The sequence below is a fragment of the Paroedura picta genome, chromosome 5 (genome assembly GCF_049243985.1).
Source record: "Paroedura picta isolate Pp20150507F chromosome 5, Ppicta_v3.0, whole genome shotgun sequence".
NCBI lineage: Eukaryota > Metazoa > Chordata > Lepidosauria > Squamata > Gekkonidae > Paroedura > Paroedura picta.
In genome coordinates this window covers 97794035-97813957 of record NC_135373.1, presented here as the reverse complement: position 1 = coordinate 97813957, position 19923 = coordinate 97794035, and the positions used below count along the sequence as shown (strand labels likewise).

At 42.2% G+C, this 19923-nt stretch overlaps 1 protein-coding gene across 3 annotated transcripts in view; it reads right to left on the bottom strand.

The window, feature by feature from the left end:
* The window catches only part of TCF20 (transcription factor 20), a 206650-nt gene that overhangs the window by 178031 nt on the left and 8696 nt on the right, over positions 1–19923 (bottom strand). The window contains exon 1 of one of the 3 annotated variants that reach the window (XM_077339316.1): positions 11988–12008. The exons of 1 other annotated variant lie outside the window; for it this stretch is intronic. The gene's annotated coding sequence lies outside the window, so the exon portion shown is untranslated. Of the gene's footprint in view, positions 1–872; positions 1006–11987; positions 12009–19923 lie in introns of those variants that run through there. One more of the 3 variants, XM_077339314.1, reaches the window with a different exon arrangement.

Below are 19923 nucleotides of genomic sequence, written 5' to 3'. Positions count from 1 at the left end.
AGGATTTATATCTTTCTCTTGTTTTTCTTTCTGCATGTTAATCAGACAGCTGTTTTCCCAGGCAAAGCAACCTTGTCATGTTTCAGCCTAGTGGGGTCAAAAAATTAAGGCTCTGGATCAAAGCCCTACCCATTTCACTGTATCAGAAACTCTTAGAAACATAGAAATAATGTGATGATTTCCTCTGTCAGACCTGCAAGTAACTTACAGAGCAATCCTAAACATAATTACACCCTTCTAAATCCGGTGAAGTCAATGGGCTTAGAAGCGAGTAACTAAACTGTTTATTATATGGATAAAGATGCATATGCAAGCTTTTGATTACACAAAAGTCTTTCTCGGGCAAAGTTATTATTAATAGAACAGTTGAAAAGGTAGAATAATCTCCTGTATGTACAGTTTTTATTATTTTATTTTTTAATCAGCTCATTTTAATTGGGAAAAGCTTTCTTATTTCTCTGTTTCTAGTACTATAGTTTATGAAGTCCCTTCACTCTTTAAAAAAATTACATTATTTTAATAAAATGGTTATTTTCCATTCAAAATTCAACTATTATGTTTTAGTCCCCCCATATACTGCCATTTAGCCCTCCCTCAACCCTAAAAATAGCAATTGTTCAGCATACTAAAAATAGTAATTGTTCAGTCTTGAAAGAGTAGTCTGTATCTCAAATAACCCTTATTTATTCCTAGGAGAGTGCTAGGCTAAAGTAAACCGCTCCAGTACAGACTGCCCAGGATAAGAGCATGGTTCTCTCTGGGATTCAAGTACCAGATATTATAGCCTGATATCAGGATTTCCTTGGCCCCTATATTGTTCTGCAAGTGGGGAACATCTCTACATCACCACTAATTAACTTGGAAGGAACAACCTTTGCTCAGTAATCAGGACGCTTCAGGGAGGAATAGGAGCAGGTCAGCGTCATTATCTTGCCTCATGTTTCATGCAATCGCTTGGGTAGCAGTCCCCAACCTTTTCGAGTTTATGGGCACCTTTGGAATTTTGACACCACGTTGAGGCTGCAGCCACAAATTGGTTGCCGTGGGAGACATAGCCGGCCATGGAATGGCTGCAGCATCTTGCCCTTTGTCACACGGAGAAGATTCTTGTGCTTGTGATAGCAGCTGTTCCTGAAACACTGTTTTTAAAAACCTGTATAGACAATCAAAACTCCAATAGCCAATCAGAAGCCTCGCTAAACTAAAGCCCCACCTGGCTCCACCAGCTTTTAAAAAGGTGTCAGCAGGCACCAGGGTTCCCATGGATAGCATATCAGGGAACCCCTGCTAGGACAATCCAGTTTTATCTGCATACTGGTCAGTGGCATATCTAGGGTGAAGCAACCAGGGGAAGTACCCTGGGTGCAACTTCATGAGGGCACCACTGCTCATGAGCCTCCCCCCCCCCACCTGCCATGGCTCTTCATCCAAAGGGTATGACTAGAGAGAGAGAGAGAGAGAGAGAGAGAGAGAGAGAGAGAGAGAGAGAGAGAGAGAGAGAGAGAGAGAGAGAGAGAGAGAGAGAGAGGAGAGGCTCAGGGAGGTTCTTCAGTACTATTTACAAGCCCATTACCCTGTTAAGTTGAAGGTTCTGGCTGCACCAGGCTTCAATTGTTGGTTGCTCCCCAGAGTATAATAGCTCAGTGGACATAACCCAGGTGTCGTACATGACGACAGACATCACCATATCATGAAAGAGGTATTTTGTTCATTTACCATGCTTTCCTCTTAAATGGGGACCCATTCTGTTGTTCTCCTCTGCTCCACTTTATCCTAAAACAACTATGTGATAGATTCAGGTGGGTAGCAATGTTGGCCTGAAGCAGTAGAACAAAGTTTAAGTTCAGTGAGCTTGTATGGACATTTCATCAGATACCAGATGACTAATGAAGTGTGCATGCATACAAAAGCTTCTATCTAGAATTAAACTCTTAAACGTGTCACTGGACTCAAAGTTTGTTCAACTACTCTGTGAGTTATGTTAGGCTGAGAGTATGTATCAGGCCCAAAATCACCCAGCAAGCTTCTGCAGCAGGACGGGGATTCAAACCTGGATCTCCGATTTCCCAGTTGGACTCTCTAGCCACTACATAATCTGTATAATTTATTATCTGTATAATTTATTATCATGCTGTTGATGGTATGGGAGAATGTAGATACCATGGGCCATTTCACACGGCTTCAAAGTAGCACAATGGTTGCTATTTGGAAACGCTACTAATTTGCCATAACCCACGACGTCGTAGACAATCTGCAACAATCCTGAAACCAATCAGCAAAAAGCGCTTCGTTGTGGCGCTTTCAGGGGAATCCAGAAAAGTGGATTCACCCTCCGGATAGCGATACACTCCTGCAACCAATCTGCAACAGTAGCGCTAAAGACCTGTGCGTTACCATTGTTGCTGGTTCTTCAAAGTCCCTCCCCCTGGCTCTCTCCTCCAAACTTCCGGCGAAGCGATCGCCATTTTTTTTTCTCCGAGCGAGCGGGGATAAACGCACCGGCGAGCCTCTTTCTGTTTAGAGGCTTCCCTGGCTTCAGTCCTTCACCTTTAGTCACTAAGCACAAACCACTGAAAAGCCCGTTTGCTGAAATAAAGTCCCTTTATTTTTTACAAATAAATTCAGCCGAAAATCGGGCCCGTGAGAGGGGGGGGGATTTTTTTTTAATCACTCGAGGCAGCGTGCAAACGATCATACAATCAAACGACAGCTCACATTAGGCAGCGGGATGGGTCTCTCCGTAGCAACGAATCTACCTAGATTCGTTGCTATGGGTCGTTTTTTTTTTTTAAAAACCTTTCTTAAAGGGAAAGGGGCTGTTTGGGAGCATGCTAACGGCTGCCCATTGGCTGCTTGACGGCCAGGGGCGGGACGAGCTTGGCAATAGCGCTTCCTTTCTAGCGATTTCTGCCGAGACCGGAAGCCTGTGGGAAACGCTAAAAAACGCAACTGATTCCACTACAAAGGCAGGTATGCATAACGACGAATTCCACTATTTTAAATGGCGATTTTTCATTCTGCAAACAATTTGCAACAAAGATCCCTGTGCGAAAAGGCCCCATATCTAGCAGTATCCATGAGGTAACAGCAACATGTAGACCAAAACATAGTAACTATGTCAATCCCATACAACTTGAAAGAGATAAGGCTTCCAAGAAGTTTCCAGAAGCCTTAGTTAATATTGCCTTTAACATATAATTGTTCAATAAATCTAAATTCAGGCCCATCATCTGTGTTTTTAGAAATTAAATACTAGTAACCTCATGGACCTTTGCTTTAGACCACATGTAGGATTGAGATAAGAGTTCCCCAAGTTTATCTTTAATTGCAATTTATTCCTAACAATACAGATGAACAAACAAGAGTGTTAAAATACTAGTATACTGTACAACTGATATTTTTGAAGCCATAGCTCAATGCTCCCAGGTTCATTTCTAGCAAAAAGAATCTCAGATAGCAAGAATGGAAGACCTTTGCTGTGAACATGCCAGTCAGAATATATGGCACTGGGTTAAACAGACCAATGATCCGCATCAGATTCAGAAGCTTCATATACATTTATTGAGCTTCTTTCTCAAGTAAGGGTTTTTTTTAATTGAAAAGGGTTTTGTCACTCAGAAAGATAAAGGTATGTTTCTGTGGGTATTTTTACAATGGTTATTGTTCTTTCTTTGAGTCTAATGGATAGCGCAGAATAGAAATTTAATAGCTAAATAAAACCAGACAGGTGACAGCTCTACCTGTACGTCTTTCTTCACTGCCATAGCAGTAGCATATAGAAATGAAGACCTGTTCTGGTATACATCTTAATTAGCCATCTAAAGCACAAGATGAACAAAGAAATCGAAAATATGCCAGTAATACAAAGCTGTTTGTTGCAGTGGATTTCAAAGCAGCCTATGTAATAATTTTGGAAATATCTCATATAATTGCATTACTGAAGAACATGGTGAGCCTATGAAATTTAATGTTGATAAGTGAGAAACTGTCACACAGGAGTGAAAATAATCTGAGCTAGTTTGTGGTTGGCTCTTGAATAAAGAAATTCAGTGGGGAAATTCTGAAGTCATTGCATATACACACAACTGAAAACACTGGCTTAGCAAGCAGTGATCGCTAAACATTGCATGTTAAGAACTCTTAGGAAATAAAATAGCTATTATAATGTGCCGATTATGTGCCCATAATATCCTGATCATTTAAGATCAAATTGTGGACCACAGAATGAGAAAAAAACACAGAGAAGAGGTACAGGGTTGTTTTGTTTTGTTATTGTTTCTTAAATTCCAGGTAGGAACTGTTATATTATAAATTCAGATGGGTAGCAATGTTGGATTGAAGCAGCAGGACAAAGTCTGTGTTTAGCGGCACCTTTAAAGCCAACAAAGTTTTCTTCTGGGTATAAGCTTTCATGTATCTGAAGAAGTGTGCCTGCACACAAAAGCTTATATGCAGAATTACCTTTGTCGGTCTTATAGATACCAATGGACTCAAACTTGGTTCTGTCATATTATACATTATGGATGGATTGTGTGGAGAAAATTGCTATGGTTCCTGGGTTAAACTAGCAAGAATTACTCTAGTCCAATCCTATCCAGATTTATTCATAAATTAATTCCCACTTTGACAGGGTTTACTTGCAAGCAAATGTGCAAACATAAGAGCTTGATCGTATCATCCTGAAAAGATAAACACCTTTCTATACCCACTCTGAGCCTCTTGTGGCGCAGGGTGGTAAGGCAGCAGAAATGCTGTCTGAAGCTGTCTGCCCATGAGGCTGGGAGTTCAATCCCAGCAGCCGGCTCAAGGTTGACTCAGCCTTCCATCCTTCCGAGGTCGGTAAAATGAGTACCCAGCTTGCTGGGGGGTAAACGGTAATGACTGGGGAAGGCACTGGCAAACCACCCCATATTGAGTCTGCCATGAAAACGCTAGAGGGCGTCACCCCAAGGGTCAGGCATGACCCGGTGCTTGCACAGGGGATACCTTTACCTTTACCTTATATCCACTCTGCTTAGTCTGGTGTAACCCTGCTTAAGATGGCACTGTCAGTCACACAGTATATATCACAGACACAGAACAACAAGAAAACAAAACAAGTAGCGGACCCACAAGAACTTCCAGGGGACATCTCATTTCCCTCTCTATCTCGCTTCCCTACCATCTTCTCTTTCTCTTCACTGGCAGCCCCCATAGCCTCCCCCCCCCAATTCCTGCTTCTTACTTTCCTTCCCATCCAGCAGGCAAACTATCTTTATCTACTCCCCTATCTTCAGCTTTCTCTCCTTCCTTCCCCCTAATAGCTTCTCTTAAGGAAATGTCTGGCCAAATTGCAGTGACTGCATGATGGCCCAGGGTGATCCAGACTCAGTGGTGTGGGTAATTGTCCTCCTCCATCAGGTGGCATGACAGGGGAGGAGAACAGGATCCTTTGGCCTCTAAGTCCATCCCTGCTCCCCTCTCCATAGCTTTGCTTTGCTTTACAGAATCCAAGGGATGGAAGGGCCAGGTTTGTAGGAAATCCCCCTCCCACCAAAAAAATAAATCTGTCTCTAGCTCCATTTTGCACATTTATTGATACACATTCTAGGTCCTATTCAGAATTAAATATATAATTTTTAATGGTGCAAAAATAATGGATGACAGACAGTAATGGCAAATATAAGAATACAATCTTATGATCACAGTATCTTTCAGGTCAAGTGTAAAGAAAAATCTAGGTGATCACTATCCACTGGCATTTAAAAAAATAGGCTTCAGAACTGGCATGCTGAAGAGGGCAGAAAGCAGATTTATACATATTTTATATGTGTCTCTCCTCCAACATACATAGAATCATAGAATTATGGAGTTGAAAGTGATCTCCATGGTCATCTAGTCCAACCCATTGCATAATGGAGGAAACTCACCACTACCTACCCATCCTCAGTGACCCCTAGTTCATTCCCAGATGATGGGAGCCCCCATGAAAACCAGAATCCCTGGCCAGTCTGGCCGGGAGGAAATTTGCTTCCTGACCCCAAAGTGGTGATCAGCACCTATTGATAGCAACCAGACCCCTCCTCATATTGTCTCTTTAACCCTGCATCAAATATTAATTTGTAGTGCACTGCCTGGTTAAAATGGACACTGGAGAAGGAGGAAGAGGAGTTGGTTCTTATATGCTGCTTTTCTCTACCACAAGGAGTCTCAAAGTGGCTTTGAGACAGACACCCTGTGAGGTGGGTGAGGCTGAGAGAGCCCTCATATTACTGTTTGGTCAGAACAGTTTTATCAGTGCTGCGGTGAGCCCAAGGTCAACCAGCTGGCAGCATGTGGGGGAGCAGGGAATCAAACCTTGCTCACCGGATTAGAAGGCAGTGATCCTAACCACTACACCAAGATGCTAGTTGCGTCAAACTCCCAAAATATATTATCTATACATGGTCTGCTCCCTAGCAATAATGGAAATATGGACACCAGCCAGATGTCAATCTTCAGGAACATAAGGTAAAGGTAAAGGTAAAGGTATCCCCTGTGCAAACACCGAGTCAGAGCTTTCAGACAGTTGCCTTGCCACTCTGCGCCACAAGAAGCTCTTACAGGAACATACCTGGACACTTAAATTAGATTTTGTGGAAACAAAGGGGCTGTTTCGCTAATGGATTTCTCTCCCCACCCAAAAGAAATGCATTACATTTGGGACAATAAACTCTTGAATGTTAACTAATCTTGCTAATTCCTTAATCTTACATTCCTCCACACCCAAAAACCTCAATTAGCAATTCCTAACAGTTTTCTATCTGGTACTCAGGTGGTCATCAAGAAACATTAACACCTTTAGTTCTACTCAGGTAAAGCAATCACTGTTACTGGTCACCTCCTGGGAACCCATTGAGGTTGCTCCCAGACCATTGTTCATGTCCAAACAAACCCATCACATGTCACCTATGGTCACTGTTACACACAGGAAAATCTCATCACCCTATTGTTTTAGGGGGCTAGTACATCAGCATAGCCCAAGGTATCATTTTACCCTACAAAATATAATGCCCAGCACAAATCTGTGCGCATGAGTTGTGTGTGTGTTCTTGGATCCTATACATACAATGCCGACTTGCATGTAGGCTGTCTTCTTCCTTCCCATAAATTGCTGGTCACTTTGCTGAATCCATGGGAATTCACGTTCTGACAGTAAATAATGCCTCTTTCCCAAAACATTATCCCTTTTCACCCCTTGCTTTGCTTAGAATCCTTGTGTATTTTTCTTGTGCCCTTGTACCACTTTATTTAGTTTCCATATCCATCCACCTATTGCTAAGTCTCCAATTAAGTTGCTAATTTCACCCAAATAAATCAGGATATCTCAAATTTGGATAACACTATCATTTTATCTTAACATTGACTGTCTGATTTAGATAACCTGAAGAGCATTATGGCTGGCTTGTGATTTAAAGCTTGGTCTGCTGTAGCTTAGTTGTACAAACTGTACCACATTGGATTCTCCTCCTCCCATATGCACTGCTGTTTGTAGGACCAGGCTGCTGTTTCACTCCCTTAGACTCCACCTTTTTCCTTGCCCTGGTCAGTTAGCTTCCTCAGCCACAGCCCACTTGCAAAGCATTCTGGCCTACAGAACTCTGAAGCTGAAATGAGACTCAGCTAGTCTTTGAAGCAAGGCTAGGCAATCACCTTTTTATTTCTTAAGAAGATTCTATGATCTACTAGAAACAGGAAGAACTATCAGGAGTGGCTGTTAAAGTATCTGTGGACTCAGGTATTGTGGAATCTGGGAGTCGGTCTTCCCAGGGCTGGCTCTGAATTTGAGGAAAGGGTAAAGAAAAAGGCCTCCCACACAGCCACCACCCTATACACAATCCATGCATGCAATCCATGCATACATTGAGATCAATGTGCAATTCTTCATATATTTTTAAGTTCCATCTATACCCAGCTCCTGCTTAGGTACTCCTCTGAGCTAGAAATGGGAGAACACCCAGAAGCTCCTGCAATATTATAAGGAACTCTTGGGCAATTTCAAATTTCTATCTGGGAACAGTGCCCGGGCAGAGAGCCAAACATGCTTCTCTAATTCTTCCTCAAGCTGTGTTGGTGCATCTTAGCACTTTTCCCAGCTTAAAACAGGAAACTGTCCTGTCGATCTGCACGACATCCATCGGAAAAAGGCACCTAGAAAGAAGGAGCAAATTGTGACTTCCCTCACCCTCTGATCAAGTCAGGGCTTGGGTTCTTCTCAGGTCTTAACAACAATTCAACCATGTCAACTGATATTGTCTGGGTGACAGTCCCAAATGGTGACCAATGGGCAAGGTATTACCTTGACAGGGTTTATATAATATATATTGTGGTTTTACCAAAGTATAATTCTATATCTTCTTCAATAGAAAGAAAAAATGTGATTTAAAAGGCTCTGTGCATATGAAGAGCACTTTCCCAATGCGTAATCATCACCACTATCATCAAATTGGAAGAATTCCCCAACAGAGTCTATAATTTCCAAGAGGACTCTCATTTAAACACTGCCTGGAAAAAGGGAGAAAGGGAAGAGGCAAAGACACTGGCCCTCTAATGAATCCACAGACTGTCTGATTCTGACTCCCAGAAAAATCTTACTGTAGGGGGAGGGGAATATACTCCTCATTCGGGCATTTTCACACCACCAAACCAGAGGTATTCCCAGGCCAATTTCATAGGAGGCTATATATACATATGTTGGGCACCAACAACTGGAAAATATGCATTTGTCTACCATCTTGTCATGTCTTTGCTGAGTATGTTGTGAATCCATGTACACAGAATTAGTCTCACACTAGATCAACACAAGATTATTTTACACCTGTGAATCAAAGGAAAGGCTTAGTGACTTTCAGAATCTTGAATATTGATAAACTCTTTTAAACAATAATCTGTGGTAAGCATCATACTAGAATTTAAACTAGGGTTAGTAGCTGGTCTGGTAAGAACCATTTGTATAGAGTTGCCGGCTGACAGCAGTTATGAGGGAAGCATTTGGAAGGCAAAGAGGAGGGAATGGTGTTGCAGACGCTCTAGGAATTTCCACTGCTCCACTGAGTGAGGATGGGAAGCCTGATAAGACTAAGATTGATTATGCACGGCAGTGGCCACACTGGGCCGCCTCTAGTTTCTTGCTGCCCTGCCGCTTCCCATATACTAACAGGAAAAGAAATCCCACAGCGCACATGATCCACCCCGGACTTGTGAGTGTGCACGCACAACTCTGGGGCAGAGAAAGTCCGCTGTGCCTCCCCGCAGTAGCGGGAGAGGGGCAAGGATGCTCCGCAGCATGAAGGTGGGATAGCATCACAATGTTATCCCACCATTGTAGTGGTAAAAAAATGTCCCATTTGGCTCCACAGCACCGTAGAATCAAATGGGGCATTTTGTGTCACTACTGAGATATCATAGGTGGGGGGCGGAGCTGGGACTAAGAAGGCCCAGCTCTTCCCTGTATGTACAGGCCTGGCATAGCTACCGATAGCACCTGCATTTAAAAAGGGAACACAGAAAAAATAGTGTTCCCATAACACAGGGCATTAGACACCATAAAGCGGGCCAGGGCCAAGAGAAGGCTGGACCAGCAGCAATGTCATGCATAAGCAAGGATTTGCCCTGTTGTCATGCAGGCGCCAGCCCAGCCTCCCCCCCCCCCCGCCCCGTGCAGAATCAGTCAAAGTGTAGTGACATTTGAATTCACAGACCACTTTGCTGTATAACACTGCCCTTTGGGTTCTACCACCAGGCCACAGAGATTACATTCCGGAGAAGATGGTCTCCCTTATTAGGAGAGTGAGAGAAGGCAAGAAGCAGACAAACACAGATTTATGCACAGACAATAAATAACAAATAGAGTTTGTTACACAAACAGTGGCTTAAACTAGTGATACATAGCAGCTTGAAAACTACATGAGGCTCTTCTGAGTATCATTCTCCAATTTAAGACCTGCCACATGTTTCAGGAAACTGGCAAGGCTCTTGCCCAGAGGTGCTTGTGGTTGGTAAGTGGTTCTCACCCTGAAGCAGTCACTGCCAGAGAAGCAAGTATGTAAGCCTCCCTGAGGTACACCTGGGACCAGAGAGGTGGAAGTAAACATGGCTCCTTCAGTTTGCAAATGTGGTTCTTAGCAAGTTGTGGAATGAGTACCACTGATTTAAACAGACCACAGTATAATTGTGAAATCTAATGCAGCTTTAATTTGAGTGATGGACAGAACGACTATTCCACAACTGACTGATGAATTTCCCCCCCACTTTTCTTTGGAAACGTGCTCATGTTAACAGATAAAATATTGGGCCAGATTAATAGATAGGGGCCACTGAAAGCCTTACATCTCAAAATCTGCACCAACACACACACAGAGGCACACTCTTTCCTTAAAACGACTGACAGCAACACACAAGGATTATATATAGCAAACACAAGGATTCTGTTCTGCATGTTCTGCATGTTAGACCTGCTTTTGTTAATTTTAGAGTTTCAGAATTTTAGAGTTTGTTAATTTTAGAGTTTCAGAGTTTCAGAAAAATGGACTCTATTTGCCTTTGAGGTAACAGAGACCATTTTCTGAAAAAGTCTAGATTGGGAAGCAAGAGCATAACACTTGTCTGACTGGGGATGTCAAATATTTGTAGTCAAGAGGGTAAGGGTAGTGTGGCTGGGGATCTACATGAATGCTGAACTAGATGGGTAGTAGACAAAAACCAATGCAGCAGTTCATTATTTGCAAAATATGATACCCAATTTCTCATTTTGGTCTGGGTATGTAACTGTTTCCAGTTGTAATGCCCAAATTGTTAGGTTCTCTGTTACTAGTAAAACCATGTTTCACATATTCAAAATGGCTGACAAGAAGAAAAAATAGCACAATGAAGGTACAATGTCAGAAGCAGCACATTTTTATTACAAGAAACTTCACAGTGCACATGCACTAGGCACACCAGTCAATCAAAGAATGTGTGATATATTTTGGCAATCAGCCTTGATCTGTGGCTCCTCAACAGCATGCCTCTTATCTTAAAATCACTTTTCCATCTCTCCCATTTAGCTTAATGCATGAAAAGCTGCACTAATTCAGATTTATTCTGCCTCTCTGTTTAATTCCTTTCAAGCAACATAAAGCACGTTTGGAAATATTAAAAAATTGATGCATGACTAGCACACCGCCAGAATATTGGCACAATAAATGACAATCCAGCAGAGTCTACCTATTAGGTTTAGCCTTTATTTCCACACACCCACCCCAATTAACTCCCCAAGCTTTTTAGACAGCAAGGGTTTGAACGCTACAATCAAGCGTTCTGGAGGCCTTCTATTTCCCTCCTCACATCTACATGCACACACTGATCTGCTTGGGGACTTCGTCCACTGGGATCAGCCAAGCAATAAATAAACTCGATTGCAGATTCATCTGGATTTCCTCTTAAGCAACCTTGCCTTTACTTGCTGGGATTCCTTGCAGCTAAGATAAGAATATAGAAGATGTTGTTTGCTTAGTATTAAGCTCAAGTTCTTTGCAATGGCCACCACACTATAAGTCCTGCTTCACTTCACTTCTTACAGGGGTATCCTCCAAACCGCCATGCTACTAGCAGATGTATAATAATGCTTAGCACATTTAGGGGGTTCAAAACGTGTCACAGGCATTATCCTCTTGTAATCCTTACAACTGACTAATACAGTAGTTCAATATATAATTATCCTCATATTGCCAGATGCAGAAGCTCAAAGGACACTCGCTCATGGTCAAGGCAATATTTGAACTGGGACTTCCTGATTCATCAGCCACGTTGCTAGACACTATATTGCTCTCGTGCATGATACGTAAAGTCTAATAACAGCAACTTGGCATTCTTAAATGAGCATAAAAAACACAATTAGTAGGCACAGGAAATGCTAAGAAGAAAAAGAATGAAAATTGCTCATTTAACCACCAGTCCATAGGACGGAGAATTATCCTCTTTTACATTACCAGCATAGCTATACATTCCTGCAACATAGCTGCTCCGGAGCTGGCAAACTGGAGTCACAGCCATGGAATCTGTGCAGAAGAAAACCAAACAGTTCCTATGAAAACATGACTACATAGAGACAGAAATGTGAATTTCTGCTAAATGCAGCTGTCTTAGAAATATGAAACAGGATCACTATGCCTTTTGTCATTAGACCTTGAAAGAATTCTGTTAAATATTAAAAGTGTCAAAACGCCTGATACAGGTAGGAACCATCTCCATTATTAGTACACAGGGGGCAACATTGCAAATACCTCCCCAACACATTACTGTTTGATAAGGAACAGGGCAGGATCACCTCCAAAACAATCCAAGTAATTGCTAGGAGTGTCCAATTGTCAGGAAAATGCCACAGGGTAGGTGGAAACATGATGCCTATCACCTCCTAGTCCAATTGACTCCAATGGGCTACAAAGATATTCTACAGCCTCTTGGAGCTATAGCACTGCGAGAGGGGAGAAAGGGTGTGCTAAAGCTCTAGACCAGTGGTCCCCAACCTTTTTGAGACTGGGGACTGGCAGGGCAACTGCCCACCCGCGCATGCCTGCACTTTACAGAATCATTTCCAATAGTCTCCACATGACAATCACATCACAATGGCCATTTAAGAAGCTAAGCCAGCCCTTTTCAATCTTTGGAACAAGCAGGAACCCCTGAAATAATTTTTCAGGCTTTGAGGAACCCCAGAAGTGATGTCAGCTGGTCACACCTTCCTGCCAGGCCCCCCAGAAGTGACATCACCACTCGTGTCAACTGGCAGGCTCAAGGAGGACTGGTGGGGGGACAGCAGACAGTTTAAGGTGGGGGTAAGCATGCAGGCTCTACCCTCTCCCAGGAGCAGAAACCATGAGAGAACTCACTCATGCTTGGGAGAGGGAAACAATGGAAGTGGCCAGTTCCCTAGCTTGTGGCTGAGCCCATTAAGGCAGGAGGGAAAGGTCACAGATCCCCGCTGGAGCTCATGCGGACCCCTGGGGGTCCATGGACCCCTGGTTGGGTATCCCTGAGCTAAGCTGTGGTCTAAAATGTCATGAGGATATATTCAAATTATTACAAGTTCTAAGGTGTCAGAATAAGGGAAGATAAGTTCAGTGGCAAACCTGTGTGGAGGAGAAATGCGTGACAGTCTCGGTAGCATTCTGCTCACCCTCACCTGCCTTCTCCTTTTCCAGATCGAGAGTTTTTTTTGTTTTTAATGGCATGGTTCACGTTGCTGTGGAACCTCAAAGCTACCTGCCCTAGGTATTTTCTCATTGTGCACTGTAATTTTGGGATTGGGCAGCCAAAACACATTCCTGTGTTTTCTGGAGGTGGTGAATGAATTGGGAAAGAGGAGTGTGTGTGATGAAGCAGCCCTCTCCCTATCAGCCTGGCATCCGTGCTCTTTGTTTTAAAACTTTACTGTGAACAATCACTCATCGGGCCAGCCTATCACAGCCTATGGCCAGCCTATCACAAATCTAAAGAGAGACCATTACACCAAACATAAAGAGAGACCACTCCCCCTAGAATCCCAAAAAGAGATCTAAGGTGGGAATGTTTTATTGTTGTGGCATGATCCCACGGCAATGTGGAAGTGTAAGGTTTTTTTTTTTAAGTGTTCTGTTGTTGTGGCATTTCCCCACAGCAATGCAGAAGTGTACTTAAAAAAATAATTTCAGGGTTCAGGGGGGACGGAGGTTTGAACCCCCAAAACAATGCTGTGCAAGGATTGGTGGCTTGCAGTGATTGATAAGCCAAGGAGTAGAGGGGAGAAGTTCTGGTTGTTCTCACTTGCTGCCTCGTTGGGAGGCAAAAAGCTATGATGAGGTGGCGGGAAAACACCGAAGGGGTCTCCCATCAGAAATATTGCAAACGCACAGCTTCCAACCACATGTTTACAAACAGGAGGCGGCACAATTTTACACCTCGGTGCGGAATCGGTCCATACTTTCATTATAAAAAAGGTATCCCCTGTGCAAGCACCGGGTCATGTCTGACCCTTGGGGTGACGCCCTCTAGAGTTTTCATGGCAGACTCAATACGGGGTGGTTTACCAGTGCCTTCCCCAGTCATTACCGTTAACCCCGCAGCAAGCTGGGTACTTATTTTACCGACCTCGGAAGGATGGAAGGCTGAGTCAGCCTTGAGCCGGCTGCTGGAATTGAACTCCCAGCCTCATGGGCAGAGCTTTCGGACTGCATGTCTGCTGCCTTACCACTCTGTGCCACAAGAGGTTCCTTTCATTATCCTTTCATTATAGTACACTATAAATTCCCCCTACATTATCTTTCCCCTTCTGCAGACACTTCCATGAACATCTAAATTATTCCTGAACATAATGCTATTACATAAACAGCATAAGCCAACAGCAACTCATTTTTCCATATATTTCCTCAACATATAGCAGCAGTAATACAAAGAAAGTCAGCTGCAAGGAGGTAGGAAATGGTTTGCTGCATTGTGTTCAGTCCCCCAATCATATTAAATTGATTGGCCTTTGCCTATCTTTGCACCAGGATGCACCACTTGTAACATCCCCCAGAAATAAAGAGAAACATGAATAGCAGAACATGCAGCACCAAGAAGAAGGAACAGCAAAGTGCTATGGAAAGAAACCGAACGCTGTTGATAACTGTGCTGGAAGGTGGTGATAAACTTTGAGACTAACAAGGTCAGTAGATGGAGGGGACTACTCTTGCAATTGTCAATGCTATCCTAAGCAGAGTTGTACACTTCCAATCAATTAATTTTAACAGAAGGATATAATTCTGCTCAAGGAGGCACTGTGAATGACACTACTAGGAGATGCTAGGTTCCTGAGACACATCACCAGAAAGAAAGAGGATGCTAGTGAAGCATGGGATATACTGATTTACATTTTCCTCACTTGCCCACTCATTTGTGCATGGGAGGATGTCTGTCAGCCTGCCTTAGCTTTTCACAACATTATCTTTAGCTTCAGATTATACAAAATGGACCAGACAGCTATAATGACCACATTAGCCACTGAACTATGTAGTACACTTAACTCCATTTCCATGTTAATTTCTGCATCTCTAATGTGTCTCATTTCAACATGTTGTATATAGATTAACTCTTCTTTCATCTGCCTCACTGAGAAAGAGATTTCAATAAAACAAAGCACAGGATCAGCCGGGATCCCAAAGAAATGAACAATGTGTCTGATAAGTGGGGTGAAAACCCCCCGGATTTTACGCATCCCAATATATTCAGAATTCCAATGATGATATGCATTACTGTTCCATACTCAAAGTCAGTTACACGATAAAGCACAGTGTTCAGAATTTTCACTAACAATGTTCATCCTTCAACATATATCACATTTTTGTTCCTTCCTGGAGGCAGTCCAGAAAAAATACACTCCAGCTTCTGCCATCCCCCCCAGTTCCCAATAGATCAGGCAATCCTTATATGATGGAGGACTCAGAATAAAGGTGCCACTGGAGGCAAAGAGTAAGCAACTGGATAAAGTGTGAAGGCATGTGCTGCAGAAAACAGGAGGTATGAACAATATATGGAAGAAAGAAGTGTCATAGCCTGAGCCACAAACCGTTACCAGAAAGAGAGAGGGAGGAGAAGAGACAATAGCAACAACAACTTTCCCCGTTAAATCTCTGAACTCAGCTCCTGGCACCCAAAAACCCTGTATGAAATTTTAGTTGGGGGCATTACTTGAATGAATAATGTTTTATGATGTTATATGATGTCTCGGGGTGTTGTTACCCGCCCTGAGTGACATGGAAGAGCAAGTTTATCATTACTGTTATTGTTATTGTTATTTCCCTTTTCCCCTCCACTCACCCTCTACAAGAGGAAGACTTAATCTGTGCCATACAGAAGCCTTTTTCTCTTGCAGGGGTGGATACTTTATACCTGAAGAATGTGTACATCTTGTGGTTCTTGAACTTTTAAAGATTGCTGTATGTAGCTTGGAGGGCCTGAAAGTTCAGCTACCTGTGATATATATCCTACACCACATTACTAAACCCAAAAGATCTCTGTTACTAGATAACATATCTCAGGCTCATTTCACACACCACAGCAAAACGGGCTCCCCTACGTCCATCACAAATGCTGACCATATCTTTTCTGTAACATTTTTAAAGCTTTTATGTATCTACAAATGTACAGTAGACATATATCAGGCAGCAGAGTTTGCCAAAGCTCTCAAGTGGAAGATTTGTTTCTCATTTTTCAGACATGCAAATATTGCTCTAAACCTGTAGACATTTATTAAAATATTTATATTTTGCCTTACCTTTGTGGCTCAAGGCAACCTACAAGTTCAAAAATTAAAACATAACCCCTGAAAAAACAGTGGGAATTTCAAGTTCAAATCCCCACTCAGGTATGACATTTTCTTGGTGGACTTCAGCAAGTCACTCAGACACTTCACAAGATTTGTGTGAGCATTAAAAAAATGGAACTCCTTATAGGAAGGATAGGACAGAAATGTAAAATGTAAATATGATACATAACTATAATGCAAAAATGCTTACACCACAAAAGAACAAGATTCTGAGAACTGGGATATTACCACAGTTTTAATGTATGAGGTCAAACACCACAAAGCCTAAACACAGATTTCCCGCCCACTGAAAGGAAGCCGGCCCTGGAGTCAGGTAAAAGGTTTGTTCTTGGTTCGTGATCAGTCACTAAACAACAGCTGTAGTAATCTCTCCTTCTGGCTCTTTGGTCTTTTAGTTCCACAAAGCAATTTTATCAGCCATCTCAGTCCATGAACCCTTTAAGAACTGGTAAAGGAGAATCTTTTGAAGAAGAACCTGCAGTTTTAAAAAGTATATAGGGAACAAGAAATGCCAGATGTTCAAGTTGAATTCAGAAAAGGAAGTGGCACTAGGAATTCCTTAGTAAATTTATGTTGGTTACTGATGCATACAAGAGAATTTCAGAAGAAAATCAATATGTGTTTCATAGATTACAGCAAAGCTTTTGATTGTGTGGTTCATCATGGATGTGCCACAACATCTGATTTTTTTTTTATGTGCACACTATACTCCAGACAAGAGGCTACTATTAGGACAGAATATGGAAAACTGGAATAGTTTCCAATTTTGTTTCCCATCTCTTCAATCTATATGCAGAATAAGGAAAACTGGATGAAATTTAGATGAAAAGTGAGAACTTGGTGAAAGGAACATTAACAATCTGAGATATTAAGATTACTTTTTTCCATTGTTGCTGTTAAATCACATGTTATGTAGAGCAACCCCATAGGGCTTTTAAGGCAAGAAATATTCAGATGTAATTTGCTATTTCCTGGCTTTGCATAGCATCTCAGGTATTCCCTAGGGGTCTCCCACCTAAAGACTAACCACATCCAACCATGCTTAGCTTCCAAGATCTGATAAGATTGCATTTACCTAGGCTACCCAAGTCACCTTACTAATAGGTCTTCAGTTAATATTTATAGTATATGCTGAAGCATGATTTGGAAGTTAAAATTTCCTATTTATTACCAGGAAAACATAGAGCCCCAGTACTTCAAGAAGTAAAGCTCTCCAGGTTCTACAGCATAATAAATATACTGAAGAGGAACTAGATCCAAATTTATGCCATGCGTGTTTGTACAGTATGACCCATTTGAATAAACACACCAAATTATGTGTTGTTTGGTCCCCCTTACCTTGCTCAATATGCAGATATTCTCTGAAAACCCTGCATAACTATAATCATCTGTGCAATTCAGTGACTATACTAAGGAGCGTCACTCCCATGATTACTAGGCTATTCTTGTGTACCAATCTGTTGTTGTTGTTGATAGGTGCGAAGTCGTGTCTGACCCATCGTGACCCCATGGACAATGATCCTCCAGGCCTTCCTGTCCTCTACCATTCCCCAGAGTCCATTTAAGTTTGCACCGACTGCTTCAGTGACTCCATCCAGCTCCCTCATTCTCTGTCGTCCTCTTCTTCTCTTGCCCTCAATCGCTTCCAGCATTAGGCTCTTCTCCAGGGAGTCCTTCCTTCTCATGAGGTGGCCAAAGTATTTGAGTTTTATCTTCAGGATCTGGCCTTCTAAGGAGCAGTCAGGGCTGATCTCCTCTAGGACTGACTGGTTTGTTTGCCTTGCAGTCCAAGGGACTCGCAAGAGTCTTCTCCAGCACCAGAAAGCCTCAAAAGCCTCAATTCTTTGTCCAGGACGAGGAGCAGTGCTGCCAGGGTGAGGTGGACACTACCAACTCTTGGCCCCACAAAGTTTCAGATGCCAAGCTGAGGGGGACTTCTGACTCCTAACAGCTGCGGTAAGACCCACTTTACAGGACGGCCAGGTGCTGCCCTCTGCCACACTCTCCACACACTCCCACGACAACTGCTAAGACTAGTGGGGGCATTTGCCATCACATTCCCTTCCCGACTTTTCCTCTCCTTCCACATTCCTGCAGGAAGGGGGGCAAGCCAGGGGCCCATTTCTAGCTCACTTTTAAAGAGTTTTGCTTCCTAGTATAACATGAACAGAGCAAGATCTTATGCTGGGGTAGTCAAACTGCGGCCCTCCAGATGTCCATGGACTACAATTCCCATGAGGCCCTGCCAGCAAACGTAGTCCATGGACATCTGGAGGGCCGCAGTTTGACTACCCCTGCCTTATGCTCTTTGACTTGACATTTCCATGGCAACTGTGACCAATACATTCTGCTCAGATTAAGAGTTTCCCTTTGCAGTTCTACATTCACTCAGTGTTTTTTTTAATCACTCTGGAGATTAATTTCTTAAGACTGCACGATGCTCAGAAGTAATGAAGAATGGACAAACTGCAAAATCACACTGACTAGAAGCATGATAGCTCATAAAACTGTGCTGTGCCAGGACTACTGAGAATTTCCTGAGCAATAACTGGTTGGTTCTTAACTACTGCAGGAAATACTTCAGTTACTAGCAGATAACAAACAAAAAGTCACATCTAACAGCTTTAAATAAAGGGTATTTCAATCACAGCTTTTTGGACTGTGGCCTCTTGGCACCCACAAATCCAGATTGGATTAAATTTAAAGATTAAGAATTCAAATTAGCAAGGTTTTCCAGTGAGTTGTACACAGTATGATATTCCTTTTTAATACAAAAGATATTTAAGTCATCTAAAATTGATAACATGTTTTTTAATTAAATTGAAATAAGTAAATCAGTGCCTGTTGCCATGGTAAATGGATGTGATGTCACAAGCTTCAGCATCCAGTTTTCAGGGAAGGATCAAGAACGAAAGCACAGGGAATTGTAAACACCTATTTTAAGGCAAACAGGTTTGAAAATTAGCAAGAGAAATGGCACTGGGAAAAAATAATTACGCCATATGGAGGGGAGTGATTTTTAAAAGGTGGATACAAAGCTACTTCAAACATTAAACATGAATATTCTTATTAAAATTGTGATATAAACTATCTGCAATTAAATATTTTGTTTTTAAAAGTATGTCTACTGGGGTTATTGAACTGCCCTAGAAAGCTGATTTGTTTTCATTTTTAAGCTGGACTTTGTGATGTTTATATTATACATTTCTTGATTTCTATGACAGGTTTTCAAATGTTTTGCAATTTCACAAAGAAGCCTCTTTGGGTGACACATTTCCTTGGGATATTAAACACTGGTGTCAGAGGGCCCTGTCCATGTAAGTAGTGCCAAATGCTTGTATATTTCCTCCTTATTAATTAACTCTCAGCCAGACACTATTGTACCGACTAGAAGTTGCTAGATAGTTACTGAAGGAAATGACTACAAATCTATATATTAAATCTTGCAGAGTTACTCTAATCTAGATCCCTGAAATCAACATGTACTGTAAATTATCTCTTATAACTTGCTCACCTATTCCTGGAATTTGTACATCACCCTTCCTACACTGAGCTCAAGGTGATACATAGTTCAGAGAGTTCTC